General features: G+C 35.4%; 1 protein-coding gene across 2 annotated transcripts in view; it reads right to left on the bottom strand.

The window, feature by feature from the left end:
* Tis11 (Tis11 zinc finger protein) overlaps positions 1 to 26,738 on the bottom strand; it is a 58,484-nt gene that overhangs the window by 8,162 nt on the left and 23,584 nt on the right. The window lies entirely within an intron of this gene.

The raw sequence follows: 26,738 nt of genomic DNA, 5'->3' as shown, positions 1-26,738 counted from the left end.
GAGTGTCGAAGGACAAACACACCGCCGTAATACCGCTCGTTCTTTAGAATTAAGAAAGAAATTTCAAAATACGGGATGAACCTCGATCGTTTGTAACTAGTAATTTCACAATAAGTGGCCACTAATTATCTGCTACCATCTACCAATAATATATACGTGTTTGTCGACTAATTCATATAATCGCGAAAATTCGAATGTATACCGAATGCACCCATACACCTATGGCATTTTCGCGTAAAACTCACATACGAGTGTAATATCATAGAAAAGGTATAACGTGAATATTTTCTAAGGTTAAACAAACAAATACAAAAATATATCCAACGGTGGACACAATAAGTAGACTGTTGACTGTCACAAAATTCTGCGGAGATGAAAAAAAAAATTAAAACTGATGAAATTGAACATGAAATCCATTCAATTCCTCGAATGAAATTTCATCCAGCACATACAACCATTGGAAAATCAACAGCTCAATTTTCTTTGCATTAGTTTAATTAATGATGAAGCTTATAGCTACTCAATAAGACAGAGATGTTTTCAAAATGCCATACGAATCCTCCCGCATATATCCTCATTATATGCGCCACAATCACTTTTCCTAAATTTGTTTTAAAGTCCAACTTTACCTACTCAAAATATGTATTTCAAAGATGAAAATTCTTAGCAAGCATCACAGTGAGAATTCCTCAGAAATTTGAAATTGTAAACAACACTGTAATTGTTTTGAAAATCGTTAAACTAACTACTCGCAGAACACTTTTTTGAAATTGCCTCAGAAAACTTCCATTTTTTTAAACACACAATTTTTTTAAAAAATTTGTACAGTTGTCCGATATTGAAAAATGTCACGACAATCAAGATAATGATTAATGCTTCAAAATAGAGAGAAGAGGAATAATCTTTACAATATTTTTTTTGCCACGTACTTCTACCTACCTTCAAACAATGTTATCATTATTTTTTAGAAACCATTATCCTCGCGTTTCACAATTTTTTCTACACCAATCATTGCAGTACCTGCCTCTTCTGTCACTGTCACATATGTATTTTCAAACAAGTTTGACCACAACTCTTCAATTTCCAATCACCATGTATTCCAACGTTTTCTTTTTTTTTTTTTTTTTTGAATTTTTCTACATCTTTGTCTGCTATATTTTTATCAAAAGGGGGCGGGGGAGCGGTTTCCAACAAAAAGTTTGATATCATCTGTTTATTTCCGATGATTCGAAGCTATAGGAAATTCAGCTCATTACTTTTTTTAAAATTCACCTAATTCAGAAAATACAAAAAACTTTTGATTTTTCGAGGAATTGTAGAAAGTGACACTTTGTTTAAAATTTTGTGTATGATTTCGATTACAATTTTTGCCTCAGTCATGGAAAAGTATAAAAAAGGAAAAAATGAAGTAAAAACCGTACTTTCCACTAAAAAATCATCCAATAGGTATGAAATACATACAAAAAAATGAGAAGTCACGAAGTGATAGGAAAGTCCACAATAATACGTAAAAAGAAACCTCAACCATGTTTTATTAGTTACGTCAAATTACAAAAATTATAGGATTTCTTTCAAAGCGTGGTTCAATTTCCTGAAAATTTTACATCCTTTTCCTTTCTTTCCATAAGCTATGATGAATAAAGCACGCGAATATGCATTCGCACATTAGACTCTCATGAATCGTAATAATCGTCAAGAAATGACCCACAGAGAAAAAATCTTTCCACGTTTAAATTGACTGATGAAAAAAAAAAGTTCAAGTCGTATTGTTTTGTATTCTCAACGAGGAAATACACATGCACGAGCACCTAGTTCCCTGCACTTAAGCCATCGAACGTTACTGCCGTTTGAAAATAAATAAAGGAAAAGAAAAACAGGTCATCGTAATTAGTATTATTACATTCTCGAGTAATTGCCGCGTATTAACTTTAATCGTGCGTAAGTTTCTGGTTTCCTTGTCAATTTTTTACTAAGTATTGACTTCGGTTAAATAGAAGGTCATCGTCGATCGACTATGTATCTCGTCTATGTAATCCTCCGATAGTGCGCTTTATCTCATTCTCATCTACACATTATATGTAGACTTTGTACGTACTTTAATTATGGTATGTACTATAGTAAAGAAAAAACACCCCTCGTAACCACCTGAATTGCTCATTGCCCAAATACAACACAAGGTGCTCATTACGAATCATTCAATACACCTACTATCTTTTTTTTTCAAAGAGTGGCTTATCGTCGACTGACGTTATTTATCATATTCTCAAGATAGGCTATTTATTTGGCAATCGGTTAATCGTTATACGAGTGTATCTCTACGCGTATATTATCATTTATCGCGGTTTATTAACATAATACGTAATTCCATAAACTTCACCGCATAGATACGCAGACGCGCGCACGTATATCGAGGAAAAAAATTTTCAAAGTCATTTCATTTCACATATATTTGCGTGTAGCTCGCCGCATACTACATCTACAAAATCACGCTTCACCAATAACACGAGATCATGATTAATTCGCTGATTAAATGAAACTATAAATGAAACGTATACTATTTTCGATGATAAAGTTTTCAACAATCTTTTACACGACTTGATATCATCATCAGGGGCATATATATGAAGAGTGATATTCCAAAACTCGCTTTGTCCATTTTTATCAAAGTTGGGTTTTCAGTGGTACCTGGTAGATGAAGTATTAACTCACATTCCTACATCATCAACCTACCAAAATGAGGTGTTAAACTCACCTAAATAGCCAATTCACTAAAAATTTTTGAAAAAATAATGTTCCAAAATGCGCTTTGTCCATTTTTATTGAAATTTTTTTCAGCAGCATTTAGTGGATGAAATGTATACCTACACTCCTACATCATAAATCCACCCAAATAAAGTGCTAAACTCGCCTAAAAAGCCAATTTACCCGTTTAAAGGGAAACTGTTTTTCCTCTCTCCTGAAAAGTTGTGAAAATGGACAAAGCGAGTTTTGGAATATCACTCTTCATATGTATAATCTGCATCGAATTGTTACAGAGTGCCGATAGAGAGACTGATAATGTGTGGCAACGTTTCGCTATACCGTGGTCATAGCCTGGCCCTACTTCACTGATTGTTGTTTACACTCATTTCTTTTTCATTATCACTACCATTCGTCATTTTGACTTTTCTGATACAAAAATTTGAATTTTTCACCTCAAAAAATCAATTTTTGAAAAAACTAACCATCCTGAGAACAGGATAAACAAAAATAAAATTGCAAAGCACAAAATTCGTCGCTTCAATTTTTATGACTTTTCAACATCTTCATAACCTTAGAAAATGAGAGAGAGAAAAAATCGAAAAAAGATCATCAGCTATTGCGGTATTTTGTCGAAATACCAACCAACTGGAATTTTCATATCATTGTTATCACAACTTGACGAAATGTCAAAGAACAACGAAACGATTAGTAAAATTTCAACAAAAAAAATCATGAAGAGCCAAGGTGTTATCATTTTATGTTTGACTCACCGACATTCCACAGTTTTAGAGATGATAAAAAAGACATCGCAAAATGTGGTTTAATGACATTTAAAATGAGTATTAATGAGTAGGCATAAAGTATTTCTCGCTGATATTTTGTTTCGAATCACAGTTCATTTTGTTATTACGAGACGCAAAAACAATACATCCCTGTATTTTTTTTCTTCACCATTCTCAACAAAAAAAATTACAAAAACAGTATCATCAAAATCTTGGTTCACTGAAAATAATATCTTAATTGAAATACTCAGCAAAGAACTCGGTGGATCATACGGACAGCTGTACCAGGTGATCTCCTATGTGGTTATCTCTACGTCACGCTTGATACAAATGGCGTATTATCAAGTGCATCGGTAACCTAAGCAGTAAGCAAGCACCCATTACATATTTCATATGTGCCATACTGATTTATTCGTCTGCTAATAATACATTCGTTTCGAAGAAATAAACACGCCAGCACCTGTCACTTTTCTAACTTTGATGTCCCAAGACACCAGACACAGACGACTTAAAACAAGCTGACATTTTCCTACAACAGCATAAAAAGGTCCTGTGGTCAGTTACTATTCGTAGAAAAACACAACACCCGTTTAAAAACTAATCTCAAAACTTTCCGATAAGACATCAGTTTCTTTTATTTTTTCATTACGCGAAAATATCAATTCCTTTGTTTCAGTTGATAACGAACTGACCAACTGAGGATTTACTCACAATTCGCGATGGAGAAACACTGCCCTGGTCATACGTGATGGGAAAGATAGGATATTACCTAGGGACCTACTGAATCTACAGATGGCATTTTTCTTCCTCATATAGCAAAAAATGTAATTTTAAACCGATTTTAAACCCCTACTATTTTGACGATGAAACCAATACTTTTCTCTGCAAAAATATCTTCATTCCAGCAAAATCGAACATTTTTTTTTTGAATTTCAAGTTCCTCAAAAAACGCCGAAATCCCCAATTCAAAGTGAATCTTTACTCATCTCCAAATTCTCCATCCAACCATACACTGTTGCGATTTCTTTTTCTGCTCGGCTGCTTCAATTCGAAGATTCCGAATTGAGAGGGGAAAAAACAACATCGCTAACGAATTAATCGAAACGCAGTTTAATTTAATTACTGATACGCCACTGTCATCTTATGCTCTTTTAATTATCTGGTACGGGTCGACGACGTTCGTACGAAATCTTTTTCTAGTTTCATAAGAAATCGATCAAAGAGGAAAGCAAAAAAAAGAAAGAAGAAAACTCATATCATCGATGTCATTGAGCATATTCAACACTTCTCGCAGTCGTGTAAGTATTAACAGCATCAATTCAAAACCACAAAGTTTCCAACCTATTACTTTTTATCAGCGTTGCCAATTTAGCGATTTTCCCGCCATTCCTAGCGATTTTGAACATAGAAAACCGCCAAAAATTGTTGATCTAGCGGCTAGCGGGAAGTCTAGCGTTTTTGACTTCATGGCCACTTTTACCATTTTAATTCACAAATTCAGCATTTCAGCTAAAAAATATTGAATTTTTGAAAAAAAAAATCAATGAAATTCAATTTTTGTAAAAGCCATCCACTCAATTTCATCAATTCTTTGGTAATTTTTGAATGATTTCACTGTTTTTTAATTTTTAGTTATTTTTGAACAGTTTTAAAATTTCAACAAATTGAATCTTCATCAGTTTTGTATTTTTTACATGACTTGAGGTTTTAAAAAAATGATGAAAATCTAGCGGGAAGTCTAGCGATTTTGCTATAGGGAATTTAGCGGTTTTTAGCGGTTTTTTAGGATCAATCTGGCGGGATTTTTCAATATGGCATTGGCAACACTGCTTTTTATTAAACATTACACGAGTATCAATCGTGTCCTTTGGAAAGGGTTACTTCGAAGGAGGTGTATGGCGTTCTTTAGCTAATTGATAATTCGCGTTACAAGAAAATTACGTAAATTTAGAAACGATGTCAATTAAAATGTATCGTAAAAATCAGAACAATATCACCATCCAAGTTACAAAAACTACAGGAACAAAGAAAATTTGAAACAAAAACATCGTACGTACCTACATATGTACATAAGACGATGAAATTTAAAAAATAGCCAATATGCAACATTTTTTGAATAGGCACCAAAGAAACTATGAATAGATATAAGAAAAAATTGACTTGAAAAATAAATAAAAACTTTTTCAGCGAAAATTTTTCATATCATCTATTAATATTCTAAATTGATTTTTCTAATGCCAAAGAGAAATTCAAACAAAAGAAACATTGAGATATTTTTCGTTGAACTGATCATGAACAAACCAACGAATACAAAATTATTCGCACTTTAAATAGCCATTGATGGGTAATTCCCTTCACTTATAAACGAGTAAAATACTACGCATTGAAACCATAGGTGTAGTGTACTATACTTGCAAATACATACTTGTTATAATTTATTTTAGTAACCGGAAAAAAAAGTGAAATATTGTCGCTAAAGGAGAAAAAACCGGTTGTGTATGTTTGCTAATTCAAATTATAACGCCAACGAGGAGAAGGAGGACTTGGACAACAAGTCTATTCTGGTTACTCGTCGATCGATCGATTGTGGAAGATTCAGTTGATGAACGAGTGTTGTGAAGACCAGACGAGTTCAATTCTCAATTTCCTACTGCTGTTTCTATTACGTCGTTGGCGAGCAAATACAATCAAATATACGAGATGTCTCAGTTTGTTAATCTAGGTTCAGGCTGATGAAAAATTCTTTATCAACAACAAGTCACAAATTGAAGGGCTCACAAGAAGTTGAAGTTAGTAACATTAAACCTCATTTTTAAAAAACGCCAATCTGAAAGTTGAAGGTATTAAAAAGAAAAATTCAAGTAATTTAATTTCAACTTCCGACTTGACTGCTAAACGTAAAATTTTCACTGATTTCTTTCAACCATGAAAAAGTTTGAATTTCTCCACTTGAGCACCTCTTCAATTTAATGCTATTTATGTATACTTATGTATTTATCTCAATTATTAACCAATTCGCCTACATTTTTATCATAATTTTACTATGTATTTTAAAATAATCTCTTATATTTAGACCAAAATTTCTGAAATACCATCAAATCAGTTTGGGGGGAGGGGGCGAGGGCGGTGTCATTCTTGCAATTTTTAGTTCAGCTTCTTCCTTCCTTTGAAACCATGAAAAAATATCCTCTTTAGAAAAAATTGAGAAATGTACAAAACTCAATGATTTGAATTGAGGCTTAATTTTTTTAAAAAGTTTATCGATTCACAATAAGTATTCATATATGTTAATGTATCATCAATTGAAATGATTCGAGTCGTTTCAAATTTATCCAATGAAAATGAACCCATGTTACTTTTTAAAAGAGCGATTTACTCATCAATTCTGACCAAGCTTGCGAGTAAAAGATATAAATTTATAGATTTCTGCAACACAAGTTCAGGCAACCGGCCACGAGTACACACGTACACAGTATATAGGTATCTGGTTGCATAGAGAGATCAAATGCAATTGCATATGGCATCATATGAGATGAAAACGATGGAATATGATAATCTACGATGAAAAGTCAAAGAACAAATACGTCGCCTAGTCCATTGCACCGCAAACACGACCCAACTACTAGATATAGGATTTCGATTACACAATATTGTAATATCTAGGTAGTAGCAGAGGCGATTTTGGTGAAAACGCTGCCATAATAAATAAAGAGATGAATAGGTAAGTCACCATCATACTTTCTATTATCTCATTTTCACGCCAATTTAACGTTATTTTTTAGGTGCTGATGTAGGTCTTGTTGTTAAATTGCTGCAAATTCTTCTCTGGTCGTTCGTTATTGTCGAGGAATTATGTAAGTTAAAATTGGCCTCGAGATCTCGTAGCGGTATATCGCGCTGCTGGAAGAGTTGACAAAGATAAATACTCGTGTAGTACTCGTACATTCCAAGTCATCGACGAACGAAATAAGATCGCGTGCCAAATTGATCAGCGTTTAATAAACCAATTAGTTACGTCACGTTGATAGTGGTAAGTACTTCGACCTGTGGCTGTACGTCGCGTCGCGTTGTATGTTGTATCATGTTGACTGAGTTGTATTGTTTGATTATGTTGTTGTAGGTATATTTATAGCTCAAACTACAGACACATGATATAAAAAAAACTGCTGAATGCTCGAAATAATTCCAGGCAGGAAGAGGAGAGAGGTGTTTTCTATTGGAGTTCAATTTTTTCAAGATGAAAATCAAAATTTATGCAAAAAGCTCCGTCCGCGATCTGCACCATGTCTCAAAAATCAGCAAACGTTGTATTTTTTCTTCAAAAAATTCAAATGGTAGAGTTGAGTTTAAAAAAAAATCAGATGATTCGCGCAGTTCAATAGTTCGCAACCAGGTCCCAATCACTCATCAAAAAAAAGTATCTATATTTGAACGAAGAGGGGGTGATATGGTTATCAACTCGAGGACTAGTCGAACGAAAAAATATGTTTTGTATTTGCCCATCAAATCTTGTTTTCTTCCTTTTGTTTTGAATAGTGAACAAAAAAATCCTACGATGAGGTAAACACAATAAATCGTGAGTTGAACCCGTGCATTATTTTTTCAAAAATTTTTCACAAATCAACCACATAATTTATCGATAAATAAATGCATAATTTTCAAAAAATGAAATACACGTACACAGCAGTACAATGCGCAATAAACCTATAGTGTGCCAATAAACACCTGTGTATTTCGATTCCATTCCCTCATCTTTACTCCCTTTTCTCGTTGATAAAATTCAGCTTACGGATGTATAAATATGATTAATCGCATTGTTTATAATTCAATTCATTCTCTTTTAATTTTTTCCATTGTTCGGTATCGAATTATTTATTGGCTAACCTTCAACGTGTGTATGTACGAGACTCGAAGTGCGTTTCAAATTTTTTTAGATATTTATAGTAATAAAGATGTCAAGAATCGTTATTCGAAATATGCGTCGTGATATTTTACACGAAACTAAATTATTTCGTAATAGAATCAAATTTTTCCCCAGATCACGTGAAATATGCGACGAACGAAAAGCAAAACATCGACGAAGAAAAAAAGTGCCGAAAAAATGTAGAACTTGCAGCACGCGGTACACCGTATACAAAATACCGCATCATTGAGTAAGAGAATATGAGATTATATTGTAGGTAATATATGTGTATGTAAGTATGTTGTATAAATTCAAGGCTAACTAATTTACAATACGACACAAAACGATAAATTTTCATAGGAAAGCAATTTTTCATCGTTAACGACGTGCTAAGTCTAATCATCAACGTGTATAGTCGTAGTATACCGTTGGTTTTGAGCAGGTAAATAGCCAAACGCTCATTCAATTTCCATACAGGCGAATGTTTCGTTTGTATGAGAGAGAAAATAAAAAGGAAAAAATAACTTTCATCTGAACCTTTCCTTATCAAATAGATATGAAGTATAAACGTGCATAAAGAAACCGGCCCAATGTTTGCATGATGATTATTGAAGTAAAGCACGTTAACGATTGTCAAGAATAAAAAGTTACGTTTGTTCGTAGCAAAACACATCATTATAAAATCTAGACTCGAGGAAAGGAGAGAGATGTTCCTTTTAAAAGCGAAAGTATCGAATGAAAAACCAAAAATTGATTGATTTTTTTCAAAATTGAATTCCGGAAGATTTTCAAGGGCGATATGCTGCTTGGTACACGCATTAAACAATATTACACTCGTTCTATCAAATCCAAATTTAGAATAATGTGAAGTGTTAAATCTTGATCAGGTGTACCGAAACATGACCTTCCTTTCCGACAGACCTCCGACGTCACAGGAAATCTGCCACCCTCGCCAAATACCGATCAAGATTTGCCACTTCGCCTAACGTCTCAATGATGAAAATTATGCAAATCAGGACGTTGCATGATGAGGTGATAGGGGGGGGGGGTTTCCTCATAGAGCGCTTTAGGGACTATTTTCGAGCAATCAGTTTCCCAGCCCTTTGAAAAGTAAGGAACAATCCGACGGAACGCAGCGATCGCATAATATGCAATCCACATACGAATTACGAAGATCGCAAACATGGCATCAATCAATCGATCGCGCGATGCGTTCGTCTCGACGGCGCAGAGTGGAGCGTTATTGTCATAATCGTCATCGTCATCGTCATCACGTGGCATACAAATACATATTACATACATACAAGTGCACGAAGATGGACTCAGCAGCGACGCGACGCGACGTGCAAAAGTGAAGGGCAGTACGCGTGGTGCTCGTCCACGAGAACGAAAGAATAACGCGTTTTGTTACGTAAACAAAACAATACACACGAAATTATTATAGAATTATACGGAGCGGCGGCGGTGTACTTTACTTACATATCTCGCGTACACTTGTTGTAATAAACCGTACGGGAGACACGACGAAGGAAAGAGAGAGTACTGCGCTAGAAACTTTCGCTCTCTCGTCGCGACGTGGCCGAGCTCGCCCCGCACCGTCGCGACGCGTCAACGCCCCGCCCGACGCTCACATCCGAACAGAAGCTACGTGAGATCGTCGACTTGATCGAACGATTACGGTAATACTTACACACGATCGATGAGCTTCATGATCATTGATCGCATCATCGTAATTTTCGGTTACGTCTTTCGCAACGTAACGTAACCCTTCCCCCTTCCTCTCTTATGATGAAACGAAACACATTTTTTCGTCGTACGCGTTTACGAAGATTGAACTGTCACAAGAGTGCACTACCAGTAAAAATGTTTTTTTTTTTGCTTTCATAAGGTAGGTAGGTACACGAAGATGTATTGTTGATAAACACAGTCCGAAATAGGTCCGTATGTACAGTATTTCCCTTGAAAAATGGACAAAAGAATTTTCAAAAGTACAGTACCTATTGACATCATTGAGGAATTCTCCAGGTTTGTATGTCAGCCATCCCAGCCTACAGCCCTTCTCATCGTCAATACAATGTGAACAATATACACATAAGTATTATAGTATTCACAAAGAAAGCTTTGCTTTTATTCACGCGTATAAGTAGCTGTAAAATCAGCTGTTTCAATACACTCCAAAAATTCCCCCAAAAAAGTAAGCATGAAATCAACTGTACGAGTTTTTCTCGACAGCAAATTCAATTTGAATTCTTCATACACGCGTACTGATATTTTTCAATATTGACAATTTTGAAGCAAAATGAATAAATTGGTTGCAAATTTACAAGTACAGGGTGTCATGATAGTATACCTACGCAAAATCTTGACACGTAATAAAATTACAGTAACGTAGTAGTCGAAAAGTATAAACGTAAACAGAAAAGATGAATAAATGATGATGTTGAAATTGAGCGAACGTTTTTAGAAGAATTTTTCGTCATTTGTTTCAGCTACACACTTTTTTTTACACACGTGCCATCAACCATTACAGCGGAAAAGCCAAGAGAATAGTAGTGAAAAAATTCGACGAATATGCGTAGTAATTTGTTGGCTTAAGAATAACGCTGACGGTAAGATTAGTTTTTTTCCACTGTTTCCCAAAACATCCGCATAAATTTGAAAGATTGTAACCTCATGTTCATAACATGACATTCTAATGTGGGACTGCAGGGAAGCGGAAGAAATAAAACTGTTTGAGGTCGTATGTGGTGTGCCATCTGATTTTCTACAAAAATAAAATGAGCGAGGTTCAAAGGACCTTGTTAGAGAGTTTCCGAAATTTTTTTGTTTAGTTTCAGTGTTGTTGAGTAGTCACAGGGTGTCTAATAAATTTTCAAAACTCAAATGCATGACTTTGCAGGGCCTTTTTTTCTGAAAAATTTGGCCCCTCCCCAAAATTGTGATTTTTTTGTTTTAGTTCCTCGGAGTGATTTGTTAAGAACCTTGATGTATGACCACTGCCATGTCGATAATGTAGTTGATAAAATGGCTTGCGAAGAGGAAAATGATCAGATGTGATAACTGAATTTTACCACAAATTATTATAGATTCATTGCCTTTGAAAGGTTTGTCACTCCTCTGAGTACTCGTACATTACATGCCATAAACGAAGTTTAATTTTGAAAAGCGACTATCCGCTTTGACTGTTCACTCAAAAGATCCTCTATCGGTCTTCAAAGGTATAGTTACTAGTTAGTTGAGTGGTAGCAACCCTCGACAGCGATGGGTAAGTCGACTACTCGCGTATTTTGTTTTGAATTCATAAGAATGACCTTATATTAGGTAGCTGAATCTATGTGCGTGAGATCGTTGAGCAAATTACCAAAGAACGATTTAATATTTGCTCAGTTCTACCAAAAATTAGCAAAATATTGTGAAAATATATCGAATTACCCAGCACACGTTCGTACATTACATACGTAACATACATATGTATCATTATCATTACCATGTACACAATAATATCACACTCATACAAATACATACAAACGCACGTAATATGCACAGAGCTACAGACACGGTTGTTGAACCGTCAGGCGCGGCGAGGCGACAACTGACAGCGGCAATGGCAATGGCGGGGCAAGGCAATAATGAGCGCATAGTCTGAATTGAACTGAGCATACTCGCTTACTCGTCGCGGTCGCATTTCACTAATTCATTTCGTTGATAACACAGCACACACACACACGCTAAATATATAACAACTTTGTTTTTACCAACGACAATTAAGTACTTTTTACTTAGCTCGTGTTTTGTATCAACTGGCAAAACGACGACACGAGCTTTACTCGTACACTCTCACAGCACCAAACCAAAACAACAATACCATATCATTATCCAACTCGGCGTGATATTTGACATTTCTACTTATTTTGCCTTTAATTTTTCAAAACACCGCGCCTTTCCTTCTTTCTTTTTTTTTTTGCAACGTTCGAGCCTCCTTCATCTTCGACAATCCGGTAATTAAATCGATTACCTGCGTTATAATCAACGAGCAACACGCGTGCATACAATGCGCAACAATAAAAATTGTCAATAAAGCATAATCGCTTCGAGAGAATCTTTCTAATTAGCTAATAGTAATTGAGCTTCGTCGTCTCGTACCCCCTCTTTCATAGTGCAAAAAAATCACACGACGAGCACACCTCATTCTTACAATATGATGTAACTCGTTTGAACTTTTTTGCTCGGCCAAAGTCAACGAACTCATTGGTGTATTTTTCAACCGTAGCACAGCCGTTGATTGGACCTTATTCAACATTTTTGCCAACAGTTTACTCGCACACTAGGTACCAAAACAAAAAAGAAAACGTACAATTATTAGTATCAACATCAAGTACGAGTAAGTGTGATGTATGACGTATCGTTAGCCAACAGCCAGGTTGCCAAATTTCATCGTCAGAAGTTCTCTTCGCGTTTACCTTTTTCAAGTTCATTGCTTCGAGAAATTCGAATTGCTGGATGACGAAACAACAAATTGCAAAATTAGGAAGCGCCAGTCTACACTACTTCCTCTAGAGTTTAGCAAATTCATAGACACCTAGAGAAGTTGTCGAGTCGCAAGATCAACAATAAATGCCTAAAATGCTTTGTCATCGTTTGCCAAAAAAAAAAGTAACGATAACGTGTATTTTATCATTACAAAATTATCGCCACAAGTCATTCGTACGCGGTTGAGATTAATCGCGTCGTCGTCGCGTTGTTGAAAATATAAATTATCTCGGCGGGCACCCTCTCTACCTATTCATCTTATCAACTTCTAGCAGCTCTTACGTCGCGTCGTTTATCGGAAAAGCAAGGTGGTTTTTTAAAATCCAGACACGACGGCGACATACAGTATCGGCACTCTTTCTTCGGAAGTTCGAAATTAAAACACGATTGCTCACCAAAGTCAGCTTAATTCCCCTTCTTGATATTGCTTTGGTGGACGAAACGATAAAATATATACCAGATGTATCGCTAAACATCCGCCACGCTTCAGAATTACGAATAGTCAGGGAAAAAAAAGAATGATTTCCTACTATCCTCCGGGCGATTACTTTTTGATTCGAGGGTAGTATGTACATTTGAAAATTTTAAAGAGATTCATTCTCCAGAATAATTCAATTTTACTACCAAAGGTGCACGGAATCCTATAAAATGACAAAAGGCAGGGCACTTATCACGTCACGTGCAATCCGTGTGAAATTCGTTTCTTCATCACAGTCCCTATTTGATTTAAGAGAAGAGTCATCTGAAATTCCTCTTTCTCTTTTCATTCTACTTGACTCGGATCAACGTTCATTTTTTCAAATTGAGAGATGGGCTCTCGAACCTCGCCCTTAACCTTCTCAAACAGAGCTAAATTGAAATTTTTATGGAAATTCTAGGCGCACAATTATCTGTTTGTCAAAGTCCAATTCGAGTAGTTCCCTCATTATCGATTGAAACAAAGAATCATCATTGTCCTATTTGTTCGGACAGTATTTTACGCTTATTTGAATAATTGTAAGTGTGACAAAAGGAGTGAAGCAATATGAGATGGTTGCAATTTAGCCGAACCGGAGAAAACATTGCTTTATGTTTTTTTTTTCACGGCTACGTTGGTCGGCCAATTTTCCAGATTGGTGGACTAGTAGGTTTACTTTTGACGTAATAAAAAATATGTAAGTAAGTTACACGAAAATACGTAGTAAATAGAGAAGGATCGTCAAAGAACGGGCGCGAGTCAAAGCCTTTCCTTTCATCCGACTCGACGACGCAACGTAAAAATTATACCTATTGGTGATTTAGCAGTTCTCGTTTTCTAAGTGACCTTTGCCTGGTTTTAGAAGGAAAGAGTACCATTTTTTAGTATGTAGGTTTATGAGATGATGCAAAAGGCAAAACGTTACACATAAATAAATATACGAGGATTAAATGGTCACAAAGTTTTTTTTTTTTTTATTAATAGGTTATTGATGTGCTGTACAGTGTATTAGGTTAGGTGAAAAAATTATTGTTTGATGCAGGTTTCGTAATTTAGGCGACTATCTAAATCAATTATTCTAATTTGATTCGAACGAGTTTGGCGTTCAGCGTTCGTAGGTATTTTGTAATAACCAGATTCGCTTTCCGAAACCGAGTAATATGCGTAGAGCTACCGGCAATTGTGTATATTTTTAGGATAATTTCAGTGCGTGGATTTTCTCAACCTGGCGCCGAAGGCTGTGATCAGATGAGGAGTATTATTGAAAATTCATACGCGTGATGTTTTTATCCTTTCCTGGTCAATGTTTTAAACGACCCCCTTCTGTCTGTTTATAGCGAACAATCGAAAGAGTTTTTTAAGCTTCATCACGATACAATGTGTTAAATGTTGTTTTTTTGTGTCTTTTGTGTTCTTTAGATAGTTATATTACCAATTAGGGCATGTAAACTAATAACCTTAAGTAAATGGTTACCGCATCGGTGGTAATGCTGTATCAAGTTTGAAACACAATGTTGTATCTGTATGTAGTAGGAGCAGTAAGCAGTAGAGAGGAGGTGAATTCCGGAGAGAAATGATCGCGATGTCATCATGGAGCAAAAAAGTGAGACGGCATCATGTTCAGAAAAACTTGGCCATAGAGGAATGTGATCGAATTCGAACATGGCAGCGAACGTACGACTCGTGGACTCGTACGAGTAATCGATTCAGACTCCGGCAATATGGCATGGCATAGCTCGAGTGTAGGCGAAATTGACGCGTATGGAATTATTTGTATTACAAGAGGCCGCCAATTACACGCGGGTTTGTCGTGTCCAGGCTTGGGATTTTACGTATCTAGGTTTCCAAGACGAAGCTAAGATCCCTTCTGGGTTATGTGTAGAGACCGGATTTTTGTGCAACTGTGGGTCTATACATATGTATATCTTTATCTTGTAAAGAATATAGTGCATATTATTTTTATCTTTGCGATTCATACGATTTGCATTTGGTTTTGTATATTTTGGTTATAAACGTACTAAACGTCATTTTTTCAACGTTTTTAGCGCACATCTCAGCATAAGTACGTAGACCATTTTCCCTCGTTTTTCAGCATGTTTTAAAAATTTGGTAAAATCTTCGTAATTTTATCGTTTTTTTTTTCTTGAAAAAAAATGTGCACCCAGTACTAAAAAAAAGCCAACGAATCTTCAGAAAAAATAATCAAAAAAGATTTCCTTGTCAAATCGAGGCATTTTATTTAATTTCAATCAAAGGAAAAAAAATACAAATGAACGTATCAATGAATTTTTTCATGTTTTCAGTACCTTTTCGACAAAATTCACTATACGTTTTCACTCGTTGAAAATCGGCAAATTTCTAGTTCAATATTTCTTGCATTTCCTTACCCTGGTACAAAACAACTATCAAGAAAGAATCTGAAAATTTCATCAATACAATTCTATTTAGAATAAAAGCATTGAAAATAACAAGACTTTTTCATGCTCGTTTTTTCACCTTTGTCCTGTATTTCCTGGAAATGACCATCAGATTACTTGTAGAGGACTGCGATTCTTTTACACACTTCATTTTTTTTTCATGTTATTTTTCCCTGCTAATAAATGATTTGATAGATCTATCTATTCTCACCTTTCAAATCTGATCTTTTCTTAACAGTTCAGGTAAGAACTTGAGGACCAAATCGAAAGTCATTTATATTATTTTGCTTTGACAACCACTGAATAGAAGGGATGTCAAGTATAGTACATAATATCTCTATTTGCAAAGCCGCTTATTGTAGGCGTTCGTTTACCCCATTTTTTTGTGCACCTAAGGAGGACAGGTACTTTCTAAAGTATCCCTGATTTCTCCGAATTCTCAATCACCAAGAGGCACCGGTACCGTACCACATCAGGTTAACAAACTCTTCCTAAAAGACCCATCTATTTAGTTGCAAATCACAATGCTTTTGCCCTAGAAGACAGACTGTCGCGAACATTCGAGCACAAAAGGTAGGGCACGTGTCCAAGGAATCAGTAAATCGATTTTTTTTTCAAAAATACCCCATGTTGTTTTCTTCTATTATCACTAATTTGGGATGCGATTTCTATGCACCTATTTTTACATTTTTTGTCGTATTTTCCGAAATTTCGAACGATTTTTAGTGGATTTGTTTTTATACTACATACAAGTAAAAAAATATAGGGGGTTTCTAAACCCCTAAGAAAAATTAAGTTTAAATTTGAATAAATTTCGAGTAGTATTTTAGATGATTACAATATGGTTGTTTTTTAAATTGAAAAATGAATGAAGATATCAAAATTACAATACGTAAACAACGGGTAAATTTACTCCGAAAAAATAAAACTCAAGTTATCACATTATTACTTTTCGCGAACTGCAAATTACAATCACCCCCAGCTTCCCCTGGTAGCTTCGCCTCTGCTCATAAAATCCACCATTATGAAAAAAAATATCTATCGATAGCACCGATTAGGAACGTGAGTGTCACAGAATAAGAAATTCAGACAATCGAGATTTAGACAGGTAAACTATTTGTGAATTTTTGCTAAAACGCGACTGAATGGTTGCTTGATAATAAATTGTTCGAGACCCATCGTGTACCTGCAAATGCAAAGCAGCGCTCATTCCTTCTTTCAGTTAGTTTCTATTTTTAATGTTCGTTTAAAAATGACGTTAATACGGTTATCTCGATGAACGAGCCGATGCTGATGAACATGGCATCGTCGATAAATTAGGAATACGAATTAGAGATAAGCACGGTTATACATATTATTATATACCATACACGCTCACACACGAAGTAAAGTACACACACACTACACAGCACACCAGGCACTTCGGTACTGGTAAAAATATTCCGTATGGGTTAAAATCGGCGAGCATGAGGTATCTTGAATGGAAATATTGTCGAATTGACGCCATTATTTGACTTCGACGAGCATAATATCATATTATGTCTCGTCTCTCTCGTGCAGTATGTAAAAACGATACCGAATGATTATAATTTATAACTCGAACAGATTTTCACGTACTTACAAGTAACTCTTCTCTTTACATTTGTACGCATTAGTTATGAGTAGAATTTACCATTTGAATAATCTGCAATTTACTATCTACCTTCGAAATCGCTTACAAAATTGAACAAAGCAGCATTTTTCAAATTTTTCGCGAATCCTGGAGCATGGCGTTGAGTTTGTTTATTTGTAAACCGTATCGTATTGAGATAATGTTTACATTTTGAATTTGATGATTGCGATTGCGACAATCGTTGTGTATACGTATGGTGTTAAATGGGATACATTTTCTAACACAAGATGATGCGTGCTGCGGTGTTGATCTGATAATTATAAGAACACCAACGATACTTGAAAGCCACACACCACATACTCTGTCCCTTAGACCACGTTCTCCAAATAATCACACTACTGCAAACAGACAGGATGTAATGAGAGTTTACATAGTAGCGTATATTATGCGATATTATGCGATAGAAGCAACAACGGTGACCGCAGAAATGTGAAGTGAATGAGGTCAGGCGAATTTCAACTAGTGAAATACTTATTATCGAGTTGGTTATACAGCAGCGAGGGGAAATTCAATTCGTATGGTGTATTTGTTTACATGTTTGGGGAAACCTTCGCATTATGCCGTAAATCCGCCATCGTCTACCTGCCATATTCTGATATGGTCGAACGAAAATGAGCACGATTGTAGGTGGTCGTATGTGGAACCTTGGCCTTCTGAAAATGGCGAAAAAAGAATACCATACCATGCCTACGGAATTATTTTGATGATGTAACGTTATTATAACTAAGCGAAGAGTAATAAAAAAAAAGCAGATAGAAGTAAGTACATGGGTAAGAAAAAACTTTACATCAGATCACCCATTTGTGTCGAGTAGAAAAATGAAAAAAAAGTTATTCACTTCAAAGTTACCGAGTTGAGTCAGGGATAATGAATATCTTTTGAGCATTGGGTACACAAAATACTAATTGAATACAGTTTTAAAAGGCGATGAAGGGAATGCGGCTTTTTTACACGCCGCCATAATCCCCAAACACGCGAAGAAGGATCATTTATTTTGGGACAAAACACCTTTGTGTCGGATTTTTTCTCCGAATTGACTTCTTCATTTCGCGTGTCTCTTGTGTTCTATCTTTTGTCATCAGATAATTCTCAAATATTGTCGCGACAGTTGATCCGACAACACAACGAGTAACTTGAATGGCCTTTCAATGAGTTTGTTCACCTAATGTGTTGTAAGGATTTTACTTAGAAATCGGCGAAGTAAAAAGTACCCACAAGTAGTCCAAAAAAACGAGGCAAACGAACGCATTTACGATGCGTATAATTATATCATTTGTTAAATACATGACATCCTTGATTGTATTTTACAACTGCTGACAAGGTGTAGGATGACTAACTTCTTTTATTAGCGAAAAAACGAAGAAAAAAGATACTTTTGACCATTCAGCCTTGAACTACTCAAGTACCTGGATGAACCTTTGAGAAAAGGTCAAGTAGAGAAGCGAGAAAAATGAAGCCATCTATGCGTCTGTGCAGACAAAAGAGTGTAAAAATCAGTATTCCAAGGTGTGGCACAGGTATTCGAACGTTGTTCATTTTCTATAGAAGGTGCAAAAGAAAAAGATCTAACTTGAAAAAAATAGTTAATTGACATTTTTGTTTTCCGAATAGACTGCGAAAATACAGCGGAAAAATTTGAAAATTTCGATAAAATGCAAACTGATTTTTTTAACGATTTTTTCCGGAGCGTTCAACATATTTTCAAACTCTAAAATGTTTCTAAAATTTTTCAAGTTACTAAATCCTCGAAAATTTTTGTAAATTCGTGCAATAGAAGTTGAATCAGCCCAATTTTATTTTTTTACGTGAGAGATGCCATTCTTAGCAAGATTCATTCTTTCTTTAACTCTAGATTTTCAAGACATCAGACCCATGACTGGCAGACATGATGCAGGTTGTTGATACGAAAAATTGATAAAACTTTCAGAGAATTAGCTACATCGAACTAAAATTTGGTAGGAAGCTGCATTACATTGTCAAGAAAACATCGAATTCTCAACTTTCAACATCGCAATGAACTAATCCTCAAATCGCAGCAGTGAACGGTTCCTTTATTGGGCCAATAATCACATAAGTATATTTTGTTAAAAATTCATACAATAAAAAAAGTACCTAACTAACATACATACTCGAAAACCATGTAGGTATGTACATAAATATCAATGGTTTTAATTACAACAGTAGGTCTTTCACGTTCTTTGACGAGAAAAACAGTTTTAATTGCGTATCCCGGGTCATGGTTCAAATTCAACTTTGTCTTATCATCATCGGCCACTTGGTGATAATGAAAAGAGAGAAAAATCATTGGTAGAATCACGCGCGATAACGCAAAAACCTCAACATAACTTTACACACAGTTACAATGTGCACAACGTGTTGAGAACGTATTTAGACTTCTGGTTTTAAAATTGCGAAAAGAAAACACATTTTAAATGTATATCCGGAGAAAATGAAGAGTACGAGTAGATAATACGTATAAATGTATATAACCGTGAAAGCCGTGTACGACCTCAGATAACACGTAATTTTACATCTTTAGTCTGTCAAAAAAATCCATCACACACGTCATCCTTGCTCGATACATTTTTCCAGCTGATTACGCAACGTCTTATACCTAGTAATCTTTTTACAATACACTGTCTTATTGCTTACCAGGAAGTACACGTCCGCGTACATTATGACATTGAAATTATCTCTGCTTTTAAACTAGTTCGAAAGTTCTTTGTTACATGGTGATCTGCTTCATCGAAATCAATGAAAAATATGCAGACACATACGAAGGTGGGGAACATGGGTACACAGACACACGATCACCATCATCATACTCATATAATAAACGTGAAACATCAATCAATACACGCTTAGCTGGTGGTTTTTGCGTCTCGTCATCGCACACCGTATCGTATCGCAGCGTCCAATTTGTCAACCAAGCATCGGCCAATTACAAAATATCGCATACAAAACGTATACATAATTAATTTTCATTTCCTTTCTGCTCGCTCGTATAATATGGTATACGTCTCTCTTGTACACATAATGCTCTTCGCTGTATTCATTCGTATACCCACACTACCCACAGTATTACAAACACATACACAAACGCGCATAAATTCACAACAAACTGATTAATGTAGGTCAACGAAAACGAAACCGGTTTCAATAATTCCATCATACATAATTCTCATATTTTTCCATTTCAATTACCACAACTCGCGCTGCGCCGTCCACCATCCCATAAAAACCGAAAAAATACGCACGCATACGAATTACCTACGCGAAAATTACATACGTCGTAAAATCCTTTTGTCTTTTTATTTCGCCACAAATACGCGTAAAAATATTCGCGTTATACATAATATACACAATTGCACATAGGACATATCATATACCTAAATGCAAAACCTTTACAGCTGCAGGAATTGTATCTTTGGTGAGGTAGGTCAGGTACACATAACCGGTTGCAAAACTTTTTTGTAATGAAAATACCGAAATTTTGGAGCTTTACAAATTTTGTGTGAAAGTTTCTAAATTTGGACTTTCCTGGGACACAATGACTACAGATTAAAAAGATTCTGCTTTATTTGAGTGTTCTTTCCATACTTCAATTTTTAGAAACATTTCTGATTTTGCTCAAGAGACACTACAAGGTCGGTTTCATAAGACTTTTTTCGACCATAACCACTCAATTATCAGAACTGTAAAATTTTTACATCAGGGAATTTTCTGTATTACGACTTTTTAGATCACTAATGACAACTCACCGGGAGGTACGAAACCGGTTTCCACGAGCTTGATCACCCGAAATAGATACTCTATTTTTAGAACGATTCAGTTTTTATACATTTATAGGGGATCTATGTTTCTGATTTTTGAAATATCAACAGTAGCTGATTGGAAAGCATGAAACGAGTATGAAACTTGGACTAATTTTTCATTTTCTGAGCTTATCAAACTTCCGTGCAAATATTTTTTCTGCATATATCAACTTTTCAGAACAATGAATTATGACTGAATAAGAACCGGTCCCACAAAATTCTCCAACTTCAGTGCCAAGTTTTGAATTTTTGTTCACGATGTGATTTTTTGAGACAGAAATTATATCTGGTTGAGATAAAAGAAACCTGGTTACAAAGCTGTTCCCCTACAAATGCTCAATTTTCAGACCCTCACAAAATCTGACAGAAAATGTTTTCTATAATCTCGATTTTGAGAAGCACAAAACCGGTTCCATAAGTTTCCGGCCAAAAGAGCTTCATTTTCAAAACTTGGCTCAAAGGTTTTGGTTATTCACTTTTTCGGAGTAGCAATGATAATTTTGTTCATGACCACTGAACCAACAGCCAGTTGCAAAAATTTGCATCATATACTTACTTCAGTTTGATAAACCCATCATACGTTTTGTTTCAAAATTATTTCTATAGATGGATTTCTAGAAATGTCACCAAAACCAGTTGTAAAAGTGAACTACCAAATTAGTTTCCAAATTGTCCCAAAAAGAACATTAGGATTCATTCTTTCATACACTATACACTACACATCACACAAAGAACACGACAATTTTTTATAAGTTTGATTTCGTACAGGAATCGAGATAAGTGAATTCAACTTCGAAAAAAAATCTGACAACACTGCATTGCGTTCATTACCTTTACCATTATTTACCAGCAATAACGACACGAACTTGGCGTAGAGAAATTGTTTCGCAACACGTTATCAAGTTCCCTCATCTCACTAATTATCAAGCGATAAAAATTAATCGTCACATTGTAAAATACTCAACAGGAATATCTATATTTATCTTTGAAAAAAAAAAAAACGATTGAAAATAATCTAACCAATTTGCACTCGACAACGTGTTAACCGGTAATAACATTTTTAATGTTCCTGTTCCTTTCTTTCCCAAAATTTTTTGCTGAATATATTTTTTTTTTAACGTAACGCGGAATAGCAAAAACCAGAAACTGTATAAAAAAGAATACAAAAAAACTGCCAAACGGGAATTTTCCGTTAACAAGATGAAAAATCCTTCGCATTTATCAACTGTATTAGGTATACTATACATTTATGCATAATACATACCTTAGGGTTGTCCACATTTACACAGCAACACTTATTTTGTTAAATATTCACTGTCTCACCCGCTCATTTTTTTCCTTTAGGTGTAGATAGTACACAAAAAAAATTTCAGCCAAATCCGTGAAGATTAACCCGTGCCCCCGGGCCACTCAATGTCCTTATGGGAATTAACATAGGATTGTACCTGTAAAAAACACAAAACTTCAGTTTTGACCGAATTTCTTTGAAATTGATGGTTTGGAGCATAAAAAGCAATAGTGTGAACAACTTTAAAGTGTTTTGACGAATTTTCAACTCCAAGGGATCCATTATTGAGGAGCCACAAACCCCCAAATATCGTGAAAATTGCGGTTTTTGGCGTTTTTTGGGGGTTTGTGGTTCCTCAATAATGGACCCCTTGGAGTTGAAAATTCGTCAAAACACTTTAAAGTTGTTCACACTATTGCTTTTTATGCTCCAAACCATCAATTTCAAAGAAATTCGGTCAAAACTGAAGTTTTGTGTTTTTTACAGGTACAATCCTATGTTAATTCCCATAAGGACATTGAGTGGCCCGGGGGCACGGGTTAATCTTCACGGATTTGGCTGAAATTTTTTTTGTGAACTACCTACACCTAAAGGAAAAAAATGAGCGGGTGAGACAGTGAATATTTAACAAAAAAAGTTTTGCTGTGTAAATGTGGACAACCCTAACATACCTACATTCACTAACATGGAAATATAATTCACGTACACTTTACCTTCAGTAAACAGGAAATTAGTCTACTGCTAAGTATCTCTGTGATAGAATTGGTAAAACATGAGGTATTGTAGAACTTTTATCAACCTGCCCTATTCCATTTGCAGAAAAATTCAAAAAATTTCTGTTTTTTCATGTTTTTTGAAATTTTGCTGCTCAAAATTTTGGTTTGAAATCAGTATTTCAAACAATTTTTCATGAATTTTTTGTCTTAAAATCATTAATTTTAATTATTAGATGTGATAAAGTTCATTACTGTTACCTATAGACATTCATCTCTGACTAGGGCAAATAAATTTTGGAAAATATTATTATAAGTACCCCCTACCTATATCTCAAAAATTGAGTAAACGTAGATTAAAATGAAAATCAATTAATTTCGAGGAACTAGATCAATTTACCTATGTTTTTAAGGATCAAATGTTTTAAAAAAACCTAACCTACATCATTATTGCAATTTTTTTCGCGGCAAGGTCGTTTGGAATTTTTCGTCTCGGGTCTCATAAGAATAATCGGTGGCTTTGACCTTCGTTTTCAGTATGTTTTGAAACGCAAACGGGTTAGTTTCGGATCAGATTCAAACACATCCATCTCTTCAGTACGTTTAATTGTCCATGTAGATATTGTGAATTTGGGCGATTTGGAACAGTTATATTATAACACTTCATGTTTGGCGTATTCACCTTCCAGTGCAGGTGTCGAGGAGATCGATAATATTTTAAATACCACTGGTCACAAAGTAAGCAAGGATATATTGTATATACAATAGCGTAAGAAAGTGAAATTTGTAAGCGGTGTCGCATCTCAATACTCTATTAACAAACGAAACCAGTTGACAAGTGGATAAACTGTCTGCAAGTATAAACCACTTTTGAAAAGTGTGCGGTTTACATAACGATGAAACCAGAAATTTAAATGCCGAAGTCAGTGGTCTGAAAAGAATGGTCGATCGAAAACGTAGCAAAAGAGAAATAAAAAAAAACGGAAAAATAGAACTTTCGAATTATTATACCTGGCGAAACGAATAAAAATCGAGACGAAAACGCAAACGTAAACATTACGTTGCAAAGTTAAACAGTCACGGCCATTGACCACTTATTTTAATAGATGTCATCGAAGAGTGCTTCATGCAATACGAAGCTCCAATCAATGATACCTATAGGTTTTCATGACTTCGACACTCGAATAGAATAGTACAATTGAATGCTCAACTTTATTTTATCACTTTTATACTAGGGTTTCAAATTTTGAAGTTGACATTGAAAATCAAAAGTATTTTGAACATTTTTTTTTTCGTGTGTTAATTGATCATTTTATATCTACTTACGTTAGAAGTAGTAAACTCGTTTTTGATTCATTGTTTCAAGTCATTTAACATAACTTTGCATAGGTCCAAAATCGAATATAATAATTTTTGCAAGTTATGCAAAACCCTTGGAAAGGTGAAAAAAATTCAAAAACGGCCTTCTTACTCACAAGTGCATATACGTCGGTATAATATAATCAATTAACACAAAATTTTTTATCGAAAAACCAGTAAGAAAATAATGATTCAAGTTGGGATCCAAAATTTTTCCTACAGTCTTTCAAAGTCACCCCACAACTTTTTATCGAGACCCCCCCTCATTTTCAAAAAAAAAAAGTCAAAGTCGACCCAATCTAGTAAGTACATATTAAATTACAAAAATTGAAAAGTGAAGGAAAGCTGCAAATTTTACGAAACAAAATATCAGAAGGATCAAAAATTCAACTCAATTGCGTGATTCATCCCTTCACTATCAGACAGCGATATTTTTGCAAAATGGGTATCTGCAATAAAGGGAAGAAATTATCTCTACATGGAAACGTCATGTTTTGAACACTTCCCAAATAGGAAACCCCTATAAAGTATTATCAACGCTACAGCAATGATAACACAACTCTTTTAGTGCAAATTTCTGACAAACTCGAAAAGAAAAAGAAATTGAACAGAAATTATCGCCGAATTATAATACATTTGCGTAGTAAACGTTCCGGACAAACGCGTTAAATTTCTCCTTTTTTGTTCTCATTTGTATTCGAACTTCGAGCAGATGTTTCTCTCGAACCAGCTACCACTCACCAGGCCGGTTCCCGTTTGCGAACCATGAATAGGAAAATTGACAGCCGAAAAGCAACCCGTTTGCGAACCACAATAGGATAGAGATGGCGAAGAAAAAGAATCATTATGCTCATACGTTCTAATTTCAAAATGTACCCATTTGCGAACCAACCCCCAAAAGTAGGACTTTTGCGAACCACTCTGTTGTCCTTTTGCGTAAATATGATGAGAAGTAGGAGAATACCTATCATATTGCAATTTCGCTCCATTTGAAGGGTAAGATGGCGATCCAAAAATTTCATCTGAAAAGCACCCAAGGCTGGGGTCTACATTTTCTCCGAGGGACTTTTTCACACCAATTTTCGGGTCTACGAATTCCTCAGGGGGACTTTTTCATCGAAATTTTTGAATCTACGAATGCCCCAGGGGGACTTTCTTATACCCGAGACTCGGGAATAAAAACGCCCCGCTTGGCTTGGATGCGAATATTCCCCCGGGGAATTCGTAAACCCACGACTGGTATAAAAAAGTCCCCACAGGGCATTTCAGGCCCAAATTTCGAGTTCTTATTACACGCTAGGACTCAAATTTTGAATTTTCACTCCCCTCCCCACAGTGATTTTTTTTTTGTTAATAGGTAGCATATGTAAAGTGAGAGTGACCTAACTGCAAAATTGTGATTTTTGAGATACAAGCAGTTCAAGGCATGTAGGTACTATTTTTTTTTTTAAAACTTCACTTTATCCAAGTACGTAATTGTGCATGGTGATTGACCCATTCCACTCAAGATAGATTCAAATATCATATTTTCCTGCCACAGGATAGGGTCGTCTCATTTTTGTGGGGAAAAAATTTGCAATTTTAGGTCACTCTGCTGTTGAAATCTTGATTTTGAAATGACCCTTTGAATATTCGTATAAGTTATGTAAAGTTTTGAAAAACAGTTCACAGGTATTGAATTTCAGCTATTGGGGGACGGGGTGTTTCCTGGACCACTGAGTTACGTGAGTTATTAGGTGAAGTTTTATTTTTAAGCCAAAAAGGCGTTGACTGTTGACATGTTTACACCTAACTGGTTGGTATTGGTTCGCAAATGTCTTACATTGGCTTCAATATGAATCACTCGTTCGCTCGGAGTTCATTTCTAATTTCAATCTCGTTGGTTCGCAAATGTCTCAGTTTTAGATCATTAATCAACGCAACAAAAGAGGAATAATAACAATAGGGTGGTTCGCAAACGTCCTACGCTCCACTCACCATACAGACGACGTTGATAATTAAAACTTAAGGGTGACATCGAGCATTTTTTTTACCGAAAAATACTCGCGAATGAACAGCAA

Source organism: Planococcus citri, chromosome 3, assembly GCF_950023065.1.
Source record: "Planococcus citri chromosome 3, ihPlaCitr1.1, whole genome shotgun sequence".
Classification (NCBI taxonomy): domain Eukaryota; kingdom Metazoa; phylum Arthropoda; class Insecta; order Hemiptera; family Pseudococcidae; genus Planococcus; species Planococcus citri.
Note: the sequence above shows the minus strand (reverse complement) of the source record. Positions and strands in the feature narration are given on the sequence as shown.